We start from the raw sequence: 11645 nt of genomic DNA, 5'->3' as shown, positions 1-11645 counted from the left end.
AAAAAAAAAGTCTATAAATAACAAATGCTAGAGAGGGTGTGGAGAAAAGGGAACTTTTTTCCCACTGTTGGTGGGAATGTGCATTGGTGCAGCCACTGTGGAAAACAGTATGGAAATTCCTCAGAAAACTAAAAATAGAATTACTTATATGACCCAGCAATCCCACTCCTGGGCATATATCTGGACAAAACTATAATTCAAAAGGACACACGCAACTCTATGTTCATAGCAGCGCTATTCACAATAGCCAAGACATGGAAACAATCTAAATGTCCATCAACAGATGAATGGATAAAAAAGGTGTGGTCCATATATTATACAGTGGAATACTACTCAGCCATAAAAAGAACGAAATAATACCATCTGCAACAACATAGATGGGCCTCAAGATTTTCATACTAAGTAAAGTAAGCCAGACAAAGACAAATACCATATGATATCAGTTATATGTGGAATCAAAAATATGACACAAATGAACTTATCTATGAAACAGAAACAGAATCATGGACATAGAGCACAGACTGGTGGTTGCCAAGGTGTAGGGGGTTGGGGGATGGATGGAGTGGGAGATTGGGGTTAGCAGATGTAGGCTTTTATATCTAGAATGGGTAAATAACAAGGTCCTACTGTATAGTACAGAGAACTATATTCAATATCTTATGATAAATCATAAAGGAAAATAATATTTAAAAAATGTATATATATATGTGTGTGTGTATGTATAATTGAATCACTTTGCTGTACAGCAGTAATTAACACAACATTGTATATCAACTATACATCAAATTTTTAAAAAGTTTGCTATCTTCTCTAGGTGTAGTTTGTGGCACCTCAAAATAATCGTAACATCAAAGATCACTGATCACAGATCACCTTAACAAATATAATAATAATAAAAAAGTTGGAAATATTGTGAGAATTACCAAAATGTGACACAGAGAAAAACGTTGTTGGAAAAATGGCACTGACAGACTTCCTCAATGCAGGGTTCCCACAAACCTTCAGTTTGTAGAAAACGCAGTTACCTGCGAAGCACAATAAAGTGAAGTGCAATAAAACGAGCTATGTCTGTATAGACTATGTTTTTCCCTATAAATACATACTATGTATAAAAAACTCATAAAGTTTAATTCACAAATTAAGCACAGTAAGAGAATTTCTGAATTGTCCTCATCACTCCACTTGCCTTTCGAGGCCATTATTAAGTAAAATAAGGGTGACTCGAACGCAAGCAATATCGCGACAGTTGATCCCATAACCCAGATGGACGTTAAGTGACTAATGGCAGGATATGCTGGACAAAGGGATGATTCACTTCCCAGGCTGGATGGAGTGGGATGGCACAAAATTTTGTCATGTTACATAGAATGGCCCACAATTTAAAACTCATGAACTATTTCTGGAATTTTCCATTTCATATTTTTGGACAAGTTGACCATAGGTAACTGCAACAGGGGTAAGTGGGGACTGCTGTACTCCTCGCTTTTGAAAATGGAACCCAAACAGAAGAATGCCTCCCTCCTACAGCTGACCCCCACTCCCCAGGAGGGACTGGGAGGGGTAAGGAGGTCCCACCACCCAAAGCCCTAGAGGCTCTTACAGTGTTCCTTCCCCTCCCCTGTTTAGCATGAATGGTGATGACCCTCAGCTGGTGCTCCCACATGAAGCAGCCAATTCCAGGAAGCTCCAACCCAACTGACCCAGGCCTGCGGGCCCTGCCACGGTTCCTCCGGGGCAGTCACAGTTCCATAAAACTCCAGGCACAGAAGGCAAAAGGCTTCATCCTCCCTGCCTCAGGCCTTCCAGAAATGCCTCTCCCAGGGACCAAGACTCCGCTGCCCTCTGTGATGCAGCTAAATGCCAGAATTAGCCAGACTCCTCTCCCGCCATCACCTTCCACAGCCCCTTCATCTCTAAAGCCTGAAACTCGGACGTCTGCTTTGGGAGCCCAAAATAAAGTCTTATTTCCTTTCAAGTTCAAACTGCATCTGCCTGGGATTAGCAGAACAGCTAGTCTGCCACGCGGTGTCTCCCTCCATTTCTGGAAAACCCTGAAAGATGCAGCCCGGTAAGCGTTTATCTCTCCATCTGCCACTTGTGGTGCCACCATGGCAGTCTGAGCTCCCGGTTCACCTCACGCCCTCTTGTAACTCATTTCTCCAGGATGAGCTCTTTTACACACGTAGACTCACTGCCAGTAGGTGCTGGACACCTCCCCCACCCCCTCACCCTTCCTTGATCCCACACAATTTAATTCCCTAGTCTAGGACAGAAGGCAGTGTTTCCTGAATATTTGGGAGCTAAGAAAAGTGGATAACTGTGTTCTTCCTGGAGCTCACAGGCCCCAAAACTCCAACCTCTGGGCCATGCATAGCTCCCAACAGGCTCTCCCACCCTCAAGAATCTTTAGATCAACACTGATTCTAGATCCCCTAAGACCCCTTTCCAGAGAGCAGGGGGCATTGTCTCCTTCTCCTGGCCTATGGCCGGCTCATGCTGCACCAGCACAACTGGCCCTGGGAACCTCCATTTCCTTGGAGAGAAGCCCCATCTCTGATTCCCCAGGGCCCAGATAAGACAGCTTCACTACTCAATCTTGCATTGCCTGTGTTATACTCATTTAAACACCATGTGGAGTATGATACGCAATATAATGGCCACCTCCCTCTACCAAAGATATACACATTTTAATCTCCAGAACCTGTGAATACTGCTGGTTACTTGGCTAAGGGGAATTAAGGTTTCAGACAGAACTGTTTGCCAATCAGCTGACCTTGAGATAGGGCGATTACATGCAGTGCTGGTCTGGACCCTGGAGGAAGGAGCCATGAGCCAAGGAATGTGGGAGGCCTTGGAAGCAGAGAAAAAAGCTCTACAGCCTCCAGAAAGGAACACAGCCCTGCCAGCACCTTGATTTTAGCCACACGAGAACCATGTCAGATTCTGACTTAGAATACTATAAAATCATATAAATTTGTGTTGTTTTAAGCTGCTAAGTTTGTGGTAGTTTATTATGGCAGCAACTAGGAAACCAATACATGGAGGATACCAAGAATTCAGTCTAAATTCTAACTTCAGTAAAAACTGTTCTAACTCTTCACCACTTAGCATCTAAATCTGCAGCTGTCATACTCAGATTCATGATGTCTTCACCATTTGCTTCAAGAATAACTTGCTTTACTTTGGTGTAAATAGACAGTTTATCCTGGTGACTTCCTTGAAAACAAGAGAATCTGTTCCAAAGTTTCAAGAGCCCATCTCCAGAAACCCAAATGGCAGTTCTCTTTTACAGCAATCCTAAAATGGCATTTCCCTTACTAAAATATAACATACTTTAAGTTCTTCTTCTCTCGGAATCCTGATACGTAAATCACAGGTATCTCTCTAAGTCATCTTCCCTCCACTTCAATTGCTATTAGTGAGGTTCAAGGCCAGCTCTATCACTTGCTTGAAACACTGTGAAGGCCTCACTCCGCCCCCATTCTATTACTCAACACTACAGTGGAGGGATCTTTCTAGAATCTGATCATCCTCCTGTTGATAAACATTCCATGGCTCCCCATTGCTCTCAGGAGACCACACATGGCTTCCAAGCCCATGATCGGCCCCTGCCCATGTTTCTGGCCTCATTTCCAGCACACGTAGAACCAGCACCAAATGTGTAGTCACAGAGCACTGAGCGTCAGCCTATGGAATGGACTGTGCAAAGCAGATCCCCACACTTTCATGGCATCTAGCTTGTACAACACAGCTATGGCTGTGATGGTTTGAATTGTGTCTTCCCCAAACTCATGTCTTAAAGTCCCATCTTCCAGGACCTCAGAATGTGACCTTAGTTGGAAGTAGGGTTTTTGCAGCTGTAATCTGTTAAAATGAGGTTATCTTGCAGAAGGTGGGCCCCTGTTCCAACATGACTGGGGATTCTTACAAAAAGGGGCAAGTGGACATAAGCACACATGCAGGAAGTGTGCCACGTGAAGATTGGAGGTACGTGGCCAGGAGCCAAGGAACCACCAGCAGCTAGGAGAGAGGTCTGGAGCAGATTCTTCCCTGGCACCTTCTGAGGGAGCATGGCCCCGATGACACCTTGATTTTGGAATTCTAACCAATTGAACTGTGAGGCAACAAACTTCAGTTGTTCTAAGCCACCTGAGTAGCGGTATTTTATTACAACAGTCCTAGGAAACTAATATAGTGGCCCCACTGGCTCCTCAGCTTCAGACGTCTCCAGCATTTGCCAGCAGTGCCTATGGCTCTCTGTGTGGAAATGTGGACACACAGTAGGGCTGTGAAGTAGTGAAGGCCACATTTGCAAAGATCCACAAAACTCATTACTACAAAAACTGAGAGGCCCCTGCCCTTTGCTCTCTCACTGCTTCTCAACTTCAAGGAAACCAGTGGCTAAGAAGAATTCATTAAAGGAGAGCATTAGTCAGTTTGCCTGCAGTGGGTTGGTTTTGTTCTCTTCCTCCTTAGAGATAATGAGGAGTGAAGAACAATTCAATATTCTCAAAACATCAAATGTTCCAGTGAGGTCAAAGCATGGCTTTCAACTCTTACCTTTGTTCCTGTTTCTTACTTCCACACAGTTTACTCCAATTCTTGTGTTCTCTTATTTTTTTAATACATTTATTTATTTATTATTGGCTGCGTTGGGTCTTTGTTGCTGTGCGCTGGCTTTCTCTAGTTGCGGCGAGCGGGGTCTACTCTTCATTGCAGTGCGTGGGCTTCTCATTGTTGTGGCTTCTCTTGTTGCAGAGCATGGGCTCTAGGCGTGTGCGCTTCAGTAGTTGTGGCATGAAGGCTCAGTAGTTGTGACTCACGGGGTCTAGAGTGCAGGCTCAGCAGTTGTGGCACATGGGCTTAGTTGCTCCATGGCATGTGGGATCTTCCCAGACCAGGTATTGAACCCCCGTCCCCTACATTGGCAAGCAGATTCTTAACCACTGTGCCACCAGGGAAGTCCCCCTTGTGTTCTCTTAATTAAAACCAAAATGGACTTGACTTTTCAGTCCCAGTTAATAAGAGGTGAAGCCAGCCTGTTATGTCTGGGCTCCAGAAACTGCTCCGAACAAGATGTACCTGCAAGAAAAGACTGTGCCGGGGAAGAGCAAACACAGTAAGTCACCGCCCCTTCCTGGCAGGACTACTGTCTTCTGTGTGGGATCCAGGAGGCTGATTCTCAGATAGGTCCCACCATCTCTGGGAAGGAGACTAACTGGACACAAGGGCCCTACTTGGAGTGGGTGAGGCTGGAACAAGGGGCCAGAAAGTAGGTTGGGGACTCACGTCAGATTTGCTCTTAATCTCCAGGTGGAGAAATGTCCATAGGAAAGGGTGAGGAGGTGAAGGCCAGGCTTGAGGAGGAGGAGGAGAGGGAGAAAGGAGAAAAAGAAAGCAGACGGAAGGACTAAAAGGAGGGAGGGAGAGACTGAAAAGAAAATGGTTTCAGGGCTGATGGAGGGAGAGAGCCTGTGTCCTGTGGTCAGGCCCAGAGACTGTCTGTAGTTGGCCCTGTCCTTGTCAACTTGGCCCACCAGAGGTGAGCTTGTGCCCCAGGCAAGACTGCCTTCCCACATAGGAGGACCATGCAGTGCCATGTAAAGGGCTTCCATAAAGGCCAACCCACCCCCAAACGTCTTCCCCATAAGCCTGACATTTGCCTCAGATTTCTTTGCCATTTGTCCCTGTGGATTAAATCTTTGTCTTGAAGCAAATAACTAAAGCTAAGACTTCTTGAATGTTTACATCCTCCAAGCACTGTTCTAAGTGTCGTACATGTATCAGCTGACTTCATCTGTAAAATAGCTTCCCAAGGTGGGTGCCATGATAGTCATCATTCTCTCCACATTTCAGATGAGGAAACTGAGGCACAAACTAGTGGAGCAACTTACATAATGTCATCAAGCTGGTAAGTTGTAGAGCCAGGATTTGAACCCAGTCTGGCTGATTCCAGAGTCCACATTCTTCCCATTGCACTATACTTATTCTCCAAATGAAAACCATCAGGAACTCTCCCACCATGGCTTTCAAAGCCATGTGTTGCTCCTTAATTGGGTTTTTTAGGATGAGAGGTTGTTTTGAAGATAATTAAAGAGAAACACTTGGAACCATCGCCTCTGAGCACCTCTCTGTAGTCCTCCAGCTGGGTTCACTAACAATTACTGTTCACAGCCTCATGCCTTCCCCCCCACACACCCCTGAGCTATAACTGGAAAGCAATAGACAGGCTCCACAAATCATAAGACTCAGCCTCATTACCTCATAATATCATGTGTAAAGGCAGGTCATCAGGCTGGCAAAGCTGTTACATCAAGTACCATTACTTAATTTTTGGAAGCTGAATGACAACACTGGATGATAGAAAAACAAGTCTGCTTGTTATTTTGAGTTTACTGACGCTTTGCTCTCAAGAAAAATACAACCTAAGCTTCTAAAGGCAGTGAGATTATGTAACAGTATTATTACCCAAAACAACAATAACAACCATCACAAAAATAGTACTCTTAGGCAAATTTATCCATTAGAATGGAATGGTAGATCTGAAAATTACCTGATTTTACAGTGGATAACACTGAGGCACAGAAGGTATACAGGTTTAAATGATTTACTGAAGGTCGCATATAAGTCAGTAGCTTTTAATCCTAACAGTACATCAAAATCACCTACAGAAGCATCTAAATATGCAGCTACTTGGGAACCACTCCAGACTTGCTGAGTCAGGACCTCAGGTGGGTGGCATCAAAGGGCAGCTGGACAGGTTTATTAGTGACAAAAACCAGGAGCCAAGGGTCTTGACCCCCACACATTCTCTCCCCCACCCCCTGTTGTCTGCTTTCCCACTCTCATTATTCCCAGGATATATAGAAGAGAAAGACATACACACAGGCCGCTCTGTTTCATACACATACACAAAAACCTTAAGCAACATTTCCCTGTAATTGCACAGCACCTACCTCTATTTTGATACTTATCATAGTGCATTAAAAGTATCCCCTGACCCTGTGCCATAGAGAGTGATGTCTGACAAGGAAGTGCCTTCATTTTCTTAAGTTTTCTATATCCTGATAACAATATAAAGGAATAGAAATGAGGATATGTGGAAAACGCTGAGTGTATATGTGAATAGGAACAATTAGAATCTCTTACTTGATGGGGCCCAAGATATTCTGAGAATAAGTATGTGACAGGAAAGGACATGTGTCAGAATTACTTAAAGACCATGAGGAAATCTTGGTCAATGGCACAGATTCAACCAATGTGGGAAGTTTCTCATTATGCTCCAAGCCCACATAAATTTTGGGTAAAATATAACAACAAAATGTTATTGTTGTTGTCATCATTATTACTGTCATTTCATAGCCAAACTCAAAACTAAGCAAGGAAAATTCCCAGGTACCAGGAAGGAAGTAGAAACTCAAACTCATAAAGTTGAGCAGGGGCTAAAAGCAGACTGTCCACAGGGACATGAGAAACAGGTGCTGGCAGAGAAGATGTGTGTTAACAGCCATGGGAACAGAATTAGGCTTCAGGCCAGCAGGTGGTAAGAAGTAGAAACTGACCTCTTTGAATAAAGCTAAAAGCCAGAAAGAGATGTTCCTCCCATGAAATAAGGACTAGGAGACTCTGCCCACTGGTCTAAGGAACAGCAGGAAGCTGACCATCTGGCCAACACTGTGGGTGGTGAAAGAGTAGACCTATAGAAATCAAACTTCCAAAATTGTACCATGTGTAGGTGTTAGTCAGAATTTCTCCAAACCATAACCAAATGAAGTTATACTCAAAAAATAAATATAAAAAGTACCCAGGAATGAACTCTGCAAAGGCAAATGTGAACCAAGTGATACAGATGCCTGCACAATACAAGTTCACAGAGCTCTAACAGGAAACTTTACCTACTGAAGATGAATTCATGGTAAATATGTCTAATTCTAGGAAGAAAGGAACTATCTTGAAATACAGTCAACAGATGAGATAGTTGGGAAAATTTGTACCCCAATAAACGACACATGATGGAATAATATGAAAAGATTTTTAAAATGAGTATGTCTAAAATATTCAAAAAGAGTAAAAGATACAAAGTAACATGAAAAAGACATGTTACTTTTTCATAATATCTCTTGCTTTATTTTAGTAAACAAAATAGTAACATGCAAATACAAGAAAGCAGCATTTTCTGATATTATTATATATACCTGAAAAATATAAGCAAATGAATGGGAAACAATAATGGGACAAAGTAAGGTGGTTAGGACAAGGTTAATAGAGAAATCAGTGATCTTCCAATATAAAAGCAATAGCCCCTTAGAACATAATAACAAAAGATCTCACTTATAATAAACACAATAACCAAAACATAAAATACCTAGAAATAAATATGAAATATTTAAGATCTATATGAAGAAAACTTTAAAATGCTACCGAGATATGCAAAAGATGACTTGATAAAATGTAAAGACAAACCTTACTCGTGCATAGGAAGATGTGATATCAAAGAATGTTAAATATCCCTAAATTTAATCTATTCTTGCCTATTTATTTTTCAGAAACAGAATTTGAAGAAATAATGGCCAAAATTTTTCCAAACTTAGTGAAAACTATATACCCACAGGTCCAAGAAGATCAGCAAAATCCAAGCAAGTTAAAGACAAACCACACAAAAATGTATCATAACCAAATTGCTGGAAACAAGAAACAAAGATAAAATTTTAAAGGCAGTCAGACTAAAATAAAGCAAAAGACATTACACATAGGAGAACAAAATTTTAAATTCCATTAACTGGGCATTAAAAACAATGGAAGCAAAAAGAAAAGAAAATGACATCTTTAAAATGCTGAAAGAAAAAAAAATAAAACTATTAGTCTAGAATTTATATCCAGCAATAATATTGTTAAAAAGCAAAGGTAAAATAAAAACAGTTTCAGGCAAACAAAAGCTAGGTGAATTCATTGCCAGCAGACTTTCACTAAAAGAAATGAAAGAGGATATTTTTCAAGCTGAAAGAAATACCAGACAGAAATTTGCACCTATACAAAGGAATAAAGAAAAATGGTAAACATCTAATATAAAGTAATTAAATATAAAATACTTATTTCTAATATTTAAACTTTTTAAAAAAGACATTTGGTTGTTTAAAGCAAAAATAATTTACCGTGGGATTTACAACATATGTAGAGGTAAAATGTATGACAAGGAAAATACAAAGGTTGGAAGAGAGAAGTAGAAACATACATATGCCATGTGATGTAATATGTGAAGACAGGTTGTAATATGTGAAGACAGGTTGTGATAAGGTGAAGATATATACTGTGAATTCTAGAATAACCACTATGAAAATAAGTTAACAAAAGAAAGAGCTATAGCCAATAAACCAATAGAGGAGGGAAAATAGAATAAAAAAGAACACTAAAAAAATTCAACAGAGGATAGGACAAGATGAAAAGAAGGAACAGAGATCAATTGAGACAAATAGAAAACAAATAGCAGGTGGGGCTAATGGCGGACTCTGGGAGGGCTCATGCCAAGGAGTACTTCCTAGAATTTCTGCTGCCAGTGTCCTTGTCCTCATGGTGAGACATAGGAGACCCTCCAACACTAGCAGGTTACTACAGGAATGCCAAGGAGAGGGCAGACAGCAAGCAAGAAGAACTACAATCCTGCAGCCTGTGGAACAAAAACCACATTCACAGAAAGATAGACAAGATGAAAAGGCAGAGGGCTATGTACCAGATGAAGGAACAAGATAAAACCCCAGAAAAACAACTAAATGAAGTGGAGATAGGCAACCTTCCAGAAAAAGAATTCAGAATAATGATACTGAAGATGATCCAGGACCTCAGAAAAAGAATGGAGGCAAAGTTTGAGAAGATGCAAGAAATGTTAAATGAAGATCTAGAAGAATTAAAGAACAAACAAACAGAGATGAACAATACAATAACTGAAATGAAAAATAAACTAGAAGGAATCAATAGCAGAATAACTGAGGCAGAAGAATGACCTGGTGACCTGGAACACAGAATGGTGGAATTCACTGCTGTGGAACAGAATAAAGAAAAAAGAATGAAAAGAAATGAAGACAGCCTAAGAGACCTCTGGGACAACATTAAATGCAACAACATTTGCATTATAGGGGTCCCAGAAGGAGAAGAGAGAGAGAAAGGACCCAAGAAAATATTTGAAGAGATTACAATCAAAAACTTCCCTAACATGGGAAAGGAAATAGCCACCAAAGTCCAGGAAGCGCAGAGAGTCCCATACAGGATAAATGCAAGGGAAAAAAAGGCCGAGACACAAAGTAATCAAATTGGCAAAAATTTGTCTTGAAAGCAGCAAGGGAAAAACAACAAATAAGATGCAAGAGAATTCCCATAACGTTAAGAGCTGATTTCTCAGCAGATATTCTACAAGCCAGAAGGGAGTGGCATGACATATTTAAAGTGATGAAAGGGAAGAACCTACAACCAAGATTACTCTACCCGGAAAGGACCTCATTCACATTCGGTGGAGAAATCAAAAGCTTTACAGACAAACAAAAGCTAAGAGATTTCAGCACCATCCAAGCAGCTCTACAACAAATGCTAAAGGAACTTCTCTCAGTGGGAAACATAGAGAAGGAAAGGATCTAAAAAAACAAACCCAAAACAATTTAGAAAATGGTAATAGGAACATACATATCGATAATTACCTTAAATGTAAATGGATTAAATGCTCCAACCAAAAGACACAGGCTCACTGAATGGATACAAAAATAAGACCCATGTATATGCTGTCTACAAGAGACCCACTTCAGACCTAGGGACACATACAGACTGAAAATGAGGGGATGGAAAAAGATATTCCATTCAAATGGAAATCAAAAGAAATCTGGAGTAGCAATACTCATATCAGATAAAATAGACTTTAAAATAAAGAATGTTACAAGAGACAAGGAAGGATACTACATAATGATCAAGGGATCAGTCCAAGAAGAAGATATAACAATTATTAATATTTATGCACCCAAAATAGAAGCACCTCAATACATAAGGCAACTGCTAACAGCTATAAAAGAGGAAATCGACAGTAACACAATAATAATAGGGGACTTTAACACCTCACTTACACCAATGGACAGATCATCCAAACAGAAAATTAATACGGAAACACAGGCTTTAAATGACACAATAGACCAGATAGATTTAATTGATATTTATAGGACATTCCATCCAAAAACAGCAGATTACACTTTCTTCTCGAGTGCGCACGGAACATTCTCCAGAATTGATAATATCCTGGGTCACAAATCAAGACTCAGTAAATTTAAGAAAATTTAAATCAGATCAAGCACCTTTTCTGACCACAACACTATGAGATTAGAAATAAATTACATGAAAAAGAACATAAAAAACACAAACAGAGGGAGGCTAAACGATACGTTACTAAATAACCAAGAGATCACTGAAGAAATCAAAGAGGAAATCAGAAAATACCTAGAGACAAATGACAATGAAAACACGATGATCCAAAACCAATGGGATGCAGCAAAACCAATTCTATCAGGAAAGTTTATAGCAATAAAATCCTACCTCAAGAAAGAACAAACATCTCAAATAAACAATCTAACTTTACACCTAAAAGAATTAGAGAAAGAAGAACAAACAAAACC

This window comes from Tursiops truncatus, chromosome 3 (genome assembly GCF_011762595.2).
Source record: "Tursiops truncatus isolate mTurTru1 chromosome 3, mTurTru1.mat.Y, whole genome shotgun sequence".
In the NCBI taxonomy this organism is placed as follows: Eukaryota; Metazoa; Chordata; class Mammalia; order Artiodactyla; family Delphinidae; genus Tursiops; species Tursiops truncatus.
This window is presented reverse-complemented; position numbering follows the sequence as displayed.